Genomic DNA, 10,013 nt, shown 5'->3' with positions numbered 1-10,013 from the left:
TTTTAACATACAAATCGGACTAACTTCGAGATCTCCAATCAACAATCCAACCGTTGGATTTGAAGATCAAGAAGTCGTGAAGCTCTCCTCCAAAAATCGGCTCAATCGGACACTGGATAACCATCCGATGAAGAGGTTGATCAAAACTGGACTCAGAGTTTGAATCAAACTCAGAGTTCCTATCTGACTTAAACAAGGAGTGTTTTGACGTACAAATCGGACTAACTTAGAGATCTCCAATGAACAATCCCACCGTTGGATTTGAAGATCAAGAAGTCGTCCAAAAATCGGCTCAATCGGACACTGGATGACCATCCGATGAAGAGGTTGATCAAAACTGGACAAAGACCCTCAAAAACGGGATTCTTGAGTTTTCTTTATTTGAATTGGATTCTTTCTCTCGAAACCTTTTTGTGTGTTGCTGTACCATATCAAAGCCCACTTAAGTTGCCAACAATGACAACACCTTCATTTTAGGCCAATGGAACAACAAAGTCAACTATATGATTACAACTATAGAATACAAGGGCACTGCTTTATACATTTTATTTCTGCTCTCTTCTCCCTTCTCCCTTCGGCTTGTCTAGTTCCCCTACCATTGAATCAAGATGTGATGGCACCTTCTAGTTTCAAAGACAATGGGGTTCAATTGAGCAACGCAGTTGTCAAATACAACTCCTCTAATTTTGTCAAGAAGCAATACTATTAGGGATAATGAATGCACAACTACGAACAGAGAAGAACACAAGCAAAGCACACAAGGGGAATTTAACGTGGTTCGGCAAAACCATGCCTACGTTCATTAGAGATAAACAAAATCCAAATTGAAAAAGGATACAAAAGGAAGATAAGATGAAAATGATGATAATAATAATAAGGCCATTAAGAATTAGCTTTAAGCCCATAATTATTTGCACTCATGATGGATGAATTAACCAAAAATATTCAAAATGATGTTCCTTGGTGTATACTTTTTGCTGATAATACTGTTTTAATAGATAATACATAAGTAAAGATTAATACAAAGTTAGAATCATGGAAAAGCAACTTTGGAATGAAAAGGCTTTAAACTAAGACGGAATATTTAGTGTGTATTTGGTCATGATCAAGTAGATGATGGGGTGGTGAAACTTAATGAGAAGTAGATTCTGCAAGTTATTTTAAGAGTCTTGGTTCAATCATAAACAAAAGATATTACATAATCGACGCTTGGGGTTAGTCGGTGGATTTGCAAACATTGCGACCAAACACGTGGATGGGATAAAAAAGATTAAAGAAGGCATTATAATCATGCGATGGAGAATAAATAATATTTATTGATTAAACAACGGGAAAAAAGATAATGTTAAAAAAGCTGAAAAGCTGCATTTATGAGAGGATGCAAAAGGTTTGACAAATAAAAATTTTTGGCTGATCCTCGAGGTGATTTGGGGGCTTGGCACAGTGTTTGATGAATGCATAGAATGGATCTACTTGGGGGCTCCTGTTGTGATTAAAATATCCCAATTCCAGTTTGGGCTGGTTCACTCCGTTTTTAAGTCGATTCGATTGGTTTAGATTGACGAAGCAGAGCCATCAATTGGTCCGCCCAAAAATCAAATAAAGGTCTAATCATGGCCATCCAATTTGATACTATGATTTGACGATCACAATTAAAAGGAGATCAGGCGGGAAAATCTATAAAAGGAGACAACGTGCTCATTCAAAAGGTAACACACTGAGATCCACTGAAGCTCTCATTCTATTCCTACATTTTCCATTAAAGCTCTTCAGAAGCTTAAAACGAGCTCAGAAACCCTACTTTGATCATCGCCTGACTAGATCGTTGGAGACGAGACGCCGATCAAGACGATTGGCTCCGTTTCTAACGAATTCATTGTTTTACAGGAAGCGAGAGTTCGATCCAATCCAGTGAAGATCAACTCAGATCAGACTAGATCTACTTGGTTTGGTGTTAAATCCACGGTCTAAAGATCACGACAAAATTTGCACCAACAATTGTAGAAGTTGAACTTGACATGCATCAAACACGCAACCTTCTAATCTAGAGTCAGACATTCTACCATTGCGCCATGATCCTTACATGTGGAGATGCAAGGTAGGAGAAAAAGAATTGAGTAATTAATGTATTTAGCCCTATGAAATGTTTGAGCTTGGATACCTGTAATATGTTACTGTTTTTTTTTTTTTTTGTGGTAAACAGCACTTCATTCAGAGAACTAAAAAAAGTACAGACATAATTGCATGCATACACAAGGTTCGAAACCGAACCAAGGAGTGGAAAGCGACCAAACTGTCGTACATGCAATAGACAGGGTCATCCAGGCTAAGGGTTGGGACAAGCCCCCCAACCCCCCCCCACCACCCCCAACCACAGCACCGTGTTTGTTTTTAAACAAAAGCTACCCCCCCCCCCCCCCCCCCCCCCCCGCCTGTTTTTTAAAATTCACAAACAAGTTTTTGGCGCCGTTGCCGGGGAGGTATTAGTCCACTTTGTTTTTCTAATTCTTAGGTAAATCGAAGTGATTTAAAAATAAAAAAATAAAATTCAAAGATATTACTCTTAACTTGAGTAGAAACAAAAACGTATAGTAGTCCCCACTCTACTGCAGAATCCCCAGGATTCGATTGTAGGTGGCTCCGAAGACTATACGGATTCCCTTGTCATCAAACCTATAAGCGCTCAGCTATACGGCAACCTTACAGCTTTGGAATCATTGTTTCAATCTTTGTGGTGGGAAATTCACTACTTTCCCTTCATTTTTGTTATTTTCTTTTCTTTTATTCTTTAGTTACTTTATTTATTTTCTTTCATAAGAGTCATTAATTGCATTAAGTGGTTAGTGCATGTGTGTCCTGGACTCGTGATTCTACAAATAGAATTGTCCGAGTGTCTAACTTGACCATGGAAGGTCTACCTCCACCACCTCCACCACCTAAGAGTCTTAGGGATAGATTTTATCCTACCCGATTTGCACAACCTTCTTGTATACGTTTACCTGAAGTGAGAGGTAATAATTTTGAGCTCAAATCTCATTATTTATCTATGTTACCCCAATTTCATGGGTTACCTGATCAAGATGCATATTTGTTCCTTAGGGAGTTTGAGGAGGTTTGTGTCCTTATGAAGGTACAACAGCTCACTGATGATGCTGTAAGACTAAGATTCATTACATTTGCATTAAAGGATCAAGCTAAAAAGTGGCTTTATAGCTTACCTAGGGATAGCATTATCACATGGGAACAATTTACTGTCCTCTTCTTGAAAAAATTCTTTCCTTTCTCTAAGACGAACAAAATAAGAAATGATATTCTTCAATTTCGTCAGAAACCCAATGAGTCCTTTGCTAAGGTAATGGAGAGGTTTCAAAGCCTTCTCCAAGAATGCCCTCACCATGGTATAGAATTGTGGCATTTATGCCAAATAATTTATGAGGGTATCGATTACCAAACAAAGCAACTTTTGGAATCAATGTGCCCCACAGATTTACATCATTCACCGATGATTCCGAAGCTTGGAATTTTCTTTTAGACCTAGCGAGATAGAACTAGAGAATGGGAGTCAACCCAAGAGTCTGAAAGGACTAGTAGGGGATATTTTGTTGATAGTCAAGTTCATAAGGAAGTACAAATAGATAACATTTTGAAAAAGTTAGAGACTTTGGTAGTTAAAGCTGCACCACCAAGTCAAGCACATTTTATTGACAAATCTATTGCTATGTGTGCATGGTGTCGGTCTCCTACACATGTAATTGAGGAATGTCCTAGCTATTCTGGAGACCAACATGAGAATGTCAGTGCAATGTTTCCAAACCCGTACAGTAACACGTACAATCCTGGGTGGAAGAATCATCCTAACTTTTCATGGTCTCAAGGGCATAACCAAAATGGATTAAGTAATTATTCCACACAAAATCAATTTGGTGCCCCTCAAAAGCAAAATGCCCAATTTTCTCATTATCCAAATGTCCAGTTCCCTCAAGCCCCAAATTTCCAGAATGCCAATTTAGCTAGACCTATCAATCCACCTATTGTGCCTCATATGCCTTACATTGCACAAAATCAATCATCACCTGGTTTCAACAGAGGTATCAATCCAGAGTTTTCTCGTCTCTCTTCCTTAGAGAAGAATATGGAAGTACTTTCCAGCACCTTCATGACTTCTATGCATAATATGGAAAAACAAATTTCCACTCTTGCAAGTGCTTTATCCGAACGAGAAAAAAGGTAAAATGCCTAGCCAACTTTGAGTTAAATCCTAGGATTCAGATTCAACAAAGACCACAAAATCAAGTCAACCAAGTTGAATCCTCCCATTCTTCTTTAGCTTCAATTAATTACGTATCGCATTGAGAAGTGGGAAAGGGTATTTAACAGGTGAGTCACATATTAATGAAAATAGCGAGATTAGTGACCACTGTGATGAGGAGAATGTTCAAGTATCTCTTAATGAGGGTTTGTCTGAGAAACCCATAGAAGTTGAGGATGAGCTAGTTGCTTTAGCAAGTACCTAAGTTTGGTGAACCACTATCAGAAACTATGAGAAAAGAACAAATTTCAAATGAGAGTCCTTATGTTCCTAAGGCTCCTTATCCTAGTCGTCTAGTAAATAAGAAGAAGACTGCAACTATGGAGAAAATTTTTGATGTCTTCAAAAAGATAGAAGTGAATATCCCTCTTTTGGATGTCATATCTCAGATCCCCGCCTATGCAAAAGTGTTGAAAGATTTATGCACTCATAAAAGAATCACTAGCATTCCCAAAAAGGCGTTCTTGGCAGGTAACATTAGTTCCATAATTACTCAACCTGTAGCAGCCAAGTATAAGGATCCAGGGAGCCCCACCATAGCTTGTGTCATAGGCAATACACACATTGAACATGCTTTACTTGATCTTGGTGCAAGTGTGAATCTTTTGCCTTACCATGTTTATAAGCAATTAGGGTTGGGAGAATTAAAAGCAACTAGAACTACTCTTCAGTTGGCAGATAAGTCAATTAAGATTCCCAAAGGGATGGTTGAAGATGTTTCTTGAAAGTGGGAGAATTTATTTTTCCAGTTGATTTTATTGTGCTAGATACTAAACCATTTTCAATCAAAGATGAAATCCCAATAATTCTAGGAAGACCATTTTTGGCTACTAGTAATGCATTAATCAATTGTCGAAATGGTCTTTTAAGGTTGTCTTTTGGAAATCGAACTGTGGAGTTTAATATGTTTAGGATAGGAAAACAACCACAAATAGAAGAAGAGATCAATATGCTTGAGGAATCTTTTGATTTTCCTAATGATGTGATTACCAACTTTGAGATTGATTTTGATTCTGAATTTCAAGAATGTATGGATATGTTGGATGATGATAGTGAAACTTTCTTTTCTGAAGTCTCAAATTTTCACACACCTTTAGAGCCTATTGAAGCTCTATCCATCTCCATCTCTATCCCCAAGCCCTCAATAATTGAACCCCCCCAGCTACAATTGAAAAAGTTGCTTTCTAATTTGAAGTATGCTTTATTGGAACAAGATAATACTCTTTCTGTTATTGTTGTCTCTGATTTAACTTCTGACAAAGCAGAAGAGTTGATCACACTGTTGAATAATAATAGAGAACTATTGGGTTGGTCTATCACAAATATCAAAGGTCTAAGCTCTTCCATTTTACAACATCATATTCATCTTATGAAAGATGCAAAACCTTCTAGAAAACCTCAACGTATGATGAGAATTTTTTTTAACATTGTGAATGTTTTTCTTGAGATCTTTAGAGATGATTTTTCGATTCACGGTTTTTCTTATTTGGAGTGCTTTCCCCATCATACATTGATATTGAAGATAAGACTAAAGCTTCCCATGATAAGCACATCTTGACTGAAAGGTATACCCCTCATTTGTCTTCTTTGTTTAGCATACATGCATTGAGGACATTGCATTACTTAAGTGTGGGGGGGTATAGCTTCGTTGTAGATTTTAACTTTGACTTTTGGTTATTATACATATTCTTTCAATTGCTATGATGTGTGAAATGAGAGTGATTTTGGCACCCATCATGAACACATAAAACCCCTGTTCAGAGGAAGGTAACTTGTATATATGTTGAGATGAGACTTTCCTTAGAAAAATAAAAGGCCCTTAACTTAAGGCGTTGAACCATCTATGAGTTTTGTGGGTCCTTGTTTCTTTGGCTAGAAGTTGAGATCAATTTTGTGTATGGCATGACAAAAGAAGAAAGAAAAGAAAAAAAAAAAGTAGAAAGTAAAAGTTGAATTCCTTGGAACTAGACAGGGCACTCCGACTCAGGAATCGAGGTGACTTGATCGAAACTCTTAGGAAGGAGATTATTGAAAAGAATTCTCGCATCACTGTCTATGTGGGCATATGCAAAGCAAAGCTACAAAGTAACTTGGGTTTCGGTGTGTCTGCTCCACCATGTCATTCAAGCCAACCGTAGTGGAGTAATGTAGAGTTCACTACTCAAAAGAAAAAAAAAAAAAAAAAAAAAAAAAAAAGGAGAGAAATAAATACAAGTGTCATCAATGCCTTGGTAAAATTGTTTGGTCAAAAATACTTCAAAACCTTAGTCCTTGGTCCCCTTACTTTATGAGTGGTTTTGCTTAAAGGAGAGGTGTACTTGAAAGATATAAGGTGAGTCCTTGATTGAGATATATGCTAAGTCTCAAGAATCAATATGGGGTAATAAAGTTCAAGTGTGGGGGATCTTAAATCAATGGTGAGAAAAATTGTCATAGCTATTGATCTTGTATGAGTACTTACCAATTGTTAGAGTTGGAATTTGCAATGTTTTATTTTGAGCTAAAATTGGAATTTTGGATGTACATTCACTGCAAACATCCACGAGACAAAACTCGTCCTCTAGGGGTAACCTAGTGGTTTAAAGGCTCATTGCACATGCTAAGTGTAACCGTGATTCCTACGAAAGTGAGTTAAGATTTATTTTGTTGCACTAGTTTCTTACCCGCATTTGTATTTTTCTTTAATTTTTGCTTGAGGACAAGCTTAGTCTAAGTGTGGGGGAATCGATGAACACATTTATGTGTGAAATCTTAAGGCATAAAGCATGCATTTTATACACTTAGAATGGAGTTACCTTGGGTTTTATGTTGTTTTTGCAGATTTTAGGACTTTTCAAGATTTAAGCAAATATTTGGAGTTTTGGGCTTGAATCATGCTATTTTACTCGTCAAGAAGTCCATTCAAATTCTCAAATGCGAAAATGGGCCTGATCTGGAGCATGATGGGCTAGAGATGTGTGATTACGGGCCAACTCCGAAATATTGAAGAGATAAAGAAGGCAAATTTGATCTACGGCTGAGATTTTAAATCAAATCTACAGAGATATTATTGAGAGAGTCCAGATGGAAAAGAGTCATTGCATACCTCAATATCTTATTTTCTATTTAGGATTTGATTAAAGAAAGAAAAAGAGGAAAAAGAATTATATTCAGATAAGGATGAAGCAAAAATCCCGTTTTTGAATGCCTCAGTCCAGTTTCGATCAAACCCTTCATCGAACGGTCATCCGATGTCCGATCGTGCTGATTTTTGGAGGAGAGCTTCACGACTACTTAAACCTCAAATCCAACGGTGGGATTATGCATCTGATCTCTCTAAGTCGGCGCGATTAGTACGTCAAAACCCTAATTGGATGAGTCAATAGAAACCCCTGAGTTTTATTCAAATTCAGCCGTGCTTCATATCTGATGTAAACTCTATAAAAGGAGAGCCTACTCCATCAAAGGAGAAGGTGTCTTAGAGCTTAGTAGAAGCATTCTTTCTTCTCTCTTCAGTTTATTTATGGTTTCTCTAGTTTTCTTTGCTTGCATTAGTGAGATTTAAATTTCTAGATTCAATGTTTAGGTTTAATCTTTTTATGTAATGCAATTCAAGTTCAAGCTTCAAGTTCAAGATTCAATTTTTTTAGATTCGTTTTTCTCTGGGTCTAGCAATTGCAGATTTAGATCATTCTAGATCTAGATCTGGTTGTTAGGGTTGGTTGAGATTCGAATCGTTTGTTCAATTCGCAAGTAAGTAACCTTCTTTATTAATCTTCTCTCCTCCATCCATTCCCGCTTCTATCTACCCCTCTATATTCTTAATTTAGGATTTACTTTCAGCATTATCATTATTTATTGTTCTGCCTATTCATTCATAATCTCGGACCACATAACCGGAGCAAGCCTACGATCGTGCCTCTCGCTTACGGTGACGGGTGGTGTTGCATCTGCATTTTAGTTATTTCCTTTTCCTTTTATTGCTTTGTTTATTGCTTTGTTATTTACTTTCCGTTATTTACTTTCTCCCTCTATTCATTCATAATCTCGGACCACATAACGGAGCAAGCCTACGGTCGTGCTCTCCGCTCGGTGACGGGTGGTGTTGCATCCGCATTTTCCTGTCTTTTATTTATGCATTGATTGTGTTTAATTTATTGTTCGTTTCAATTCGATTGCATTAGATATATAGATTAGGGGTGGTTTTTTTTTTTTTTTTTTTTTAAATTTTTTTTTTAGGCCTTTTATTGGTGGTTGACGCCCGTCCTACTCCTTTTTTTTCTTTCTTTTCCGGTGTGCTCCCCCCCCGCCGTCCGTCTCTTCGTCGACACAATAAAAACAAAAAGGGGTATTGTGTTGTTTTCCTACTATATTATCCTTTTAAAATTCAACGGCTTTTTTCGCTGGTGGGGCGGGGGGTTCATTTGGGGGGGGGGGGGGGGGGGGGGGGGGGGGGGGGGCGTCAGCCGGACGCGCGGGGGGGGGGTTTTTGTGTTGGGGGAAAAAAAGGTTTGCTTTATTCACAACCAACATCTCCATATTTTCTTGTTTTTAGAATTAAAATCAATCTCAAAGTTGGTAATCACATCATTAGGAAAATCAAAAGATTCCTCAAGCATATTGATCTCTTCTTCTATTTGTGGTTGTTTTCCTATCCTAAACATATTAAACTCCACGATTCGATTTCCAAAAGACAACCTTAAAAGACCATTTCGACAATTGATTAATGCATTACTAGTAGCCAAAAATGGTCTTCCTAGAATTATTGGGATTTCATCTTTGATTGAAAATGGTTTAGTATCTAGCACAATAAAATCAACTGGAAAAATAAATTCTCCCACTTTCAGTGAAACATCTTCAACCATCCCTTTGGGAATCTTAATTGACTTATCTGCCAACTGAAGAGTAGTTCTAGTTGCTTTTAATTCTCCCAACCCTAATTGCTTATAAACATGGTAAGGCAAAAGATTCACACTTGCACCAAGATCAAGTAAAGCATGTTCAATGTGTGTATTGCCTATGACACAAGCTATGTGGGGCTCCTGGATCCTTATACTTGGCTGCTACAGGTTGAGTAATTATGGAACTAATGTTACCTGCCAAGAACGCCTTTTTGGGAATGCTAGTGATTCTTTTATGAGTGCATAAATCTTTCAACACTTTTGCATAGGCGGGGATCTGAGATATGACATCCAAAAGAGGGATATTCACTTCTATCTTTTTGAAGACATCAAAAATTTTCTCCATAGTTGCGTCTTCTTCTTATTTACTAGACGACTAGGATAAGGAGCCTTAGGAACATAAGGACTCTCATTTGAAATTTGTTCTTTTCTCATAGTTTCTGATAGTGGTTCACCAAACTTAGGTACTGCTAAAGCAACTAGCTCATCCTCAACTTCTATGGGTTTCTCAGACAAACCCTCATTAAGAGATACTTGAACATTCTCCTCATCACAGTGGTCACTAATCTCGCTATTTTCATTAATATGTGACTCACTGTTAAATACCCTTTCCCACTTCTCAATGCGAGACACGAATTAATTGAAGCTAAAGAAGAATGGGAGGATTCAACTTGGTTGACTTGATTTTGTGGTCTTTGTTGAATCGAATCCTAGGATTTAACTCGGGTTGGCTAGGCATTTTACATTTTTCTCGTTCGGATAAAGCACTTGCAAGAGTGGAAATTTGTTTTTCCATATTATGCATAGAAGTCATGAAGGTCTTG

General features: G+C 37.5%; 1 non-coding gene across 1 annotated transcript; it reads right to left on the bottom strand.

The window, feature by feature from the left end:
- Nucleotides 1-3,295: 3,295 nt before the first annotated feature.
- On the bottom strand, nt 3,296-3,402 carry LOC149023781 (small nucleolar RNA R71). The gene has a single exon (XR_016171933.1). It is a non-coding gene; the product is annotated as a small nucleolar RNA R71 (small nucleolar RNA).
- Between the last annotated feature and the right edge of the window lie 6,611 nt (nt 3,403-10,013).

This window comes from Hakea prostrata, chromosome 2, assembly GCF_041222555.1.
Source record: "Hakea prostrata isolate BN-2017 chromosome 2, UWA_Hpros_2, whole genome shotgun sequence".
Lineage (NCBI taxonomy): Eukaryota > Viridiplantae > Streptophyta > Magnoliopsida > Proteales > Proteaceae > Hakea > Hakea prostrata.
Note: the sequence above shows the minus strand (reverse complement) of the source record. Positions and strands in the feature narration are given on the sequence as shown.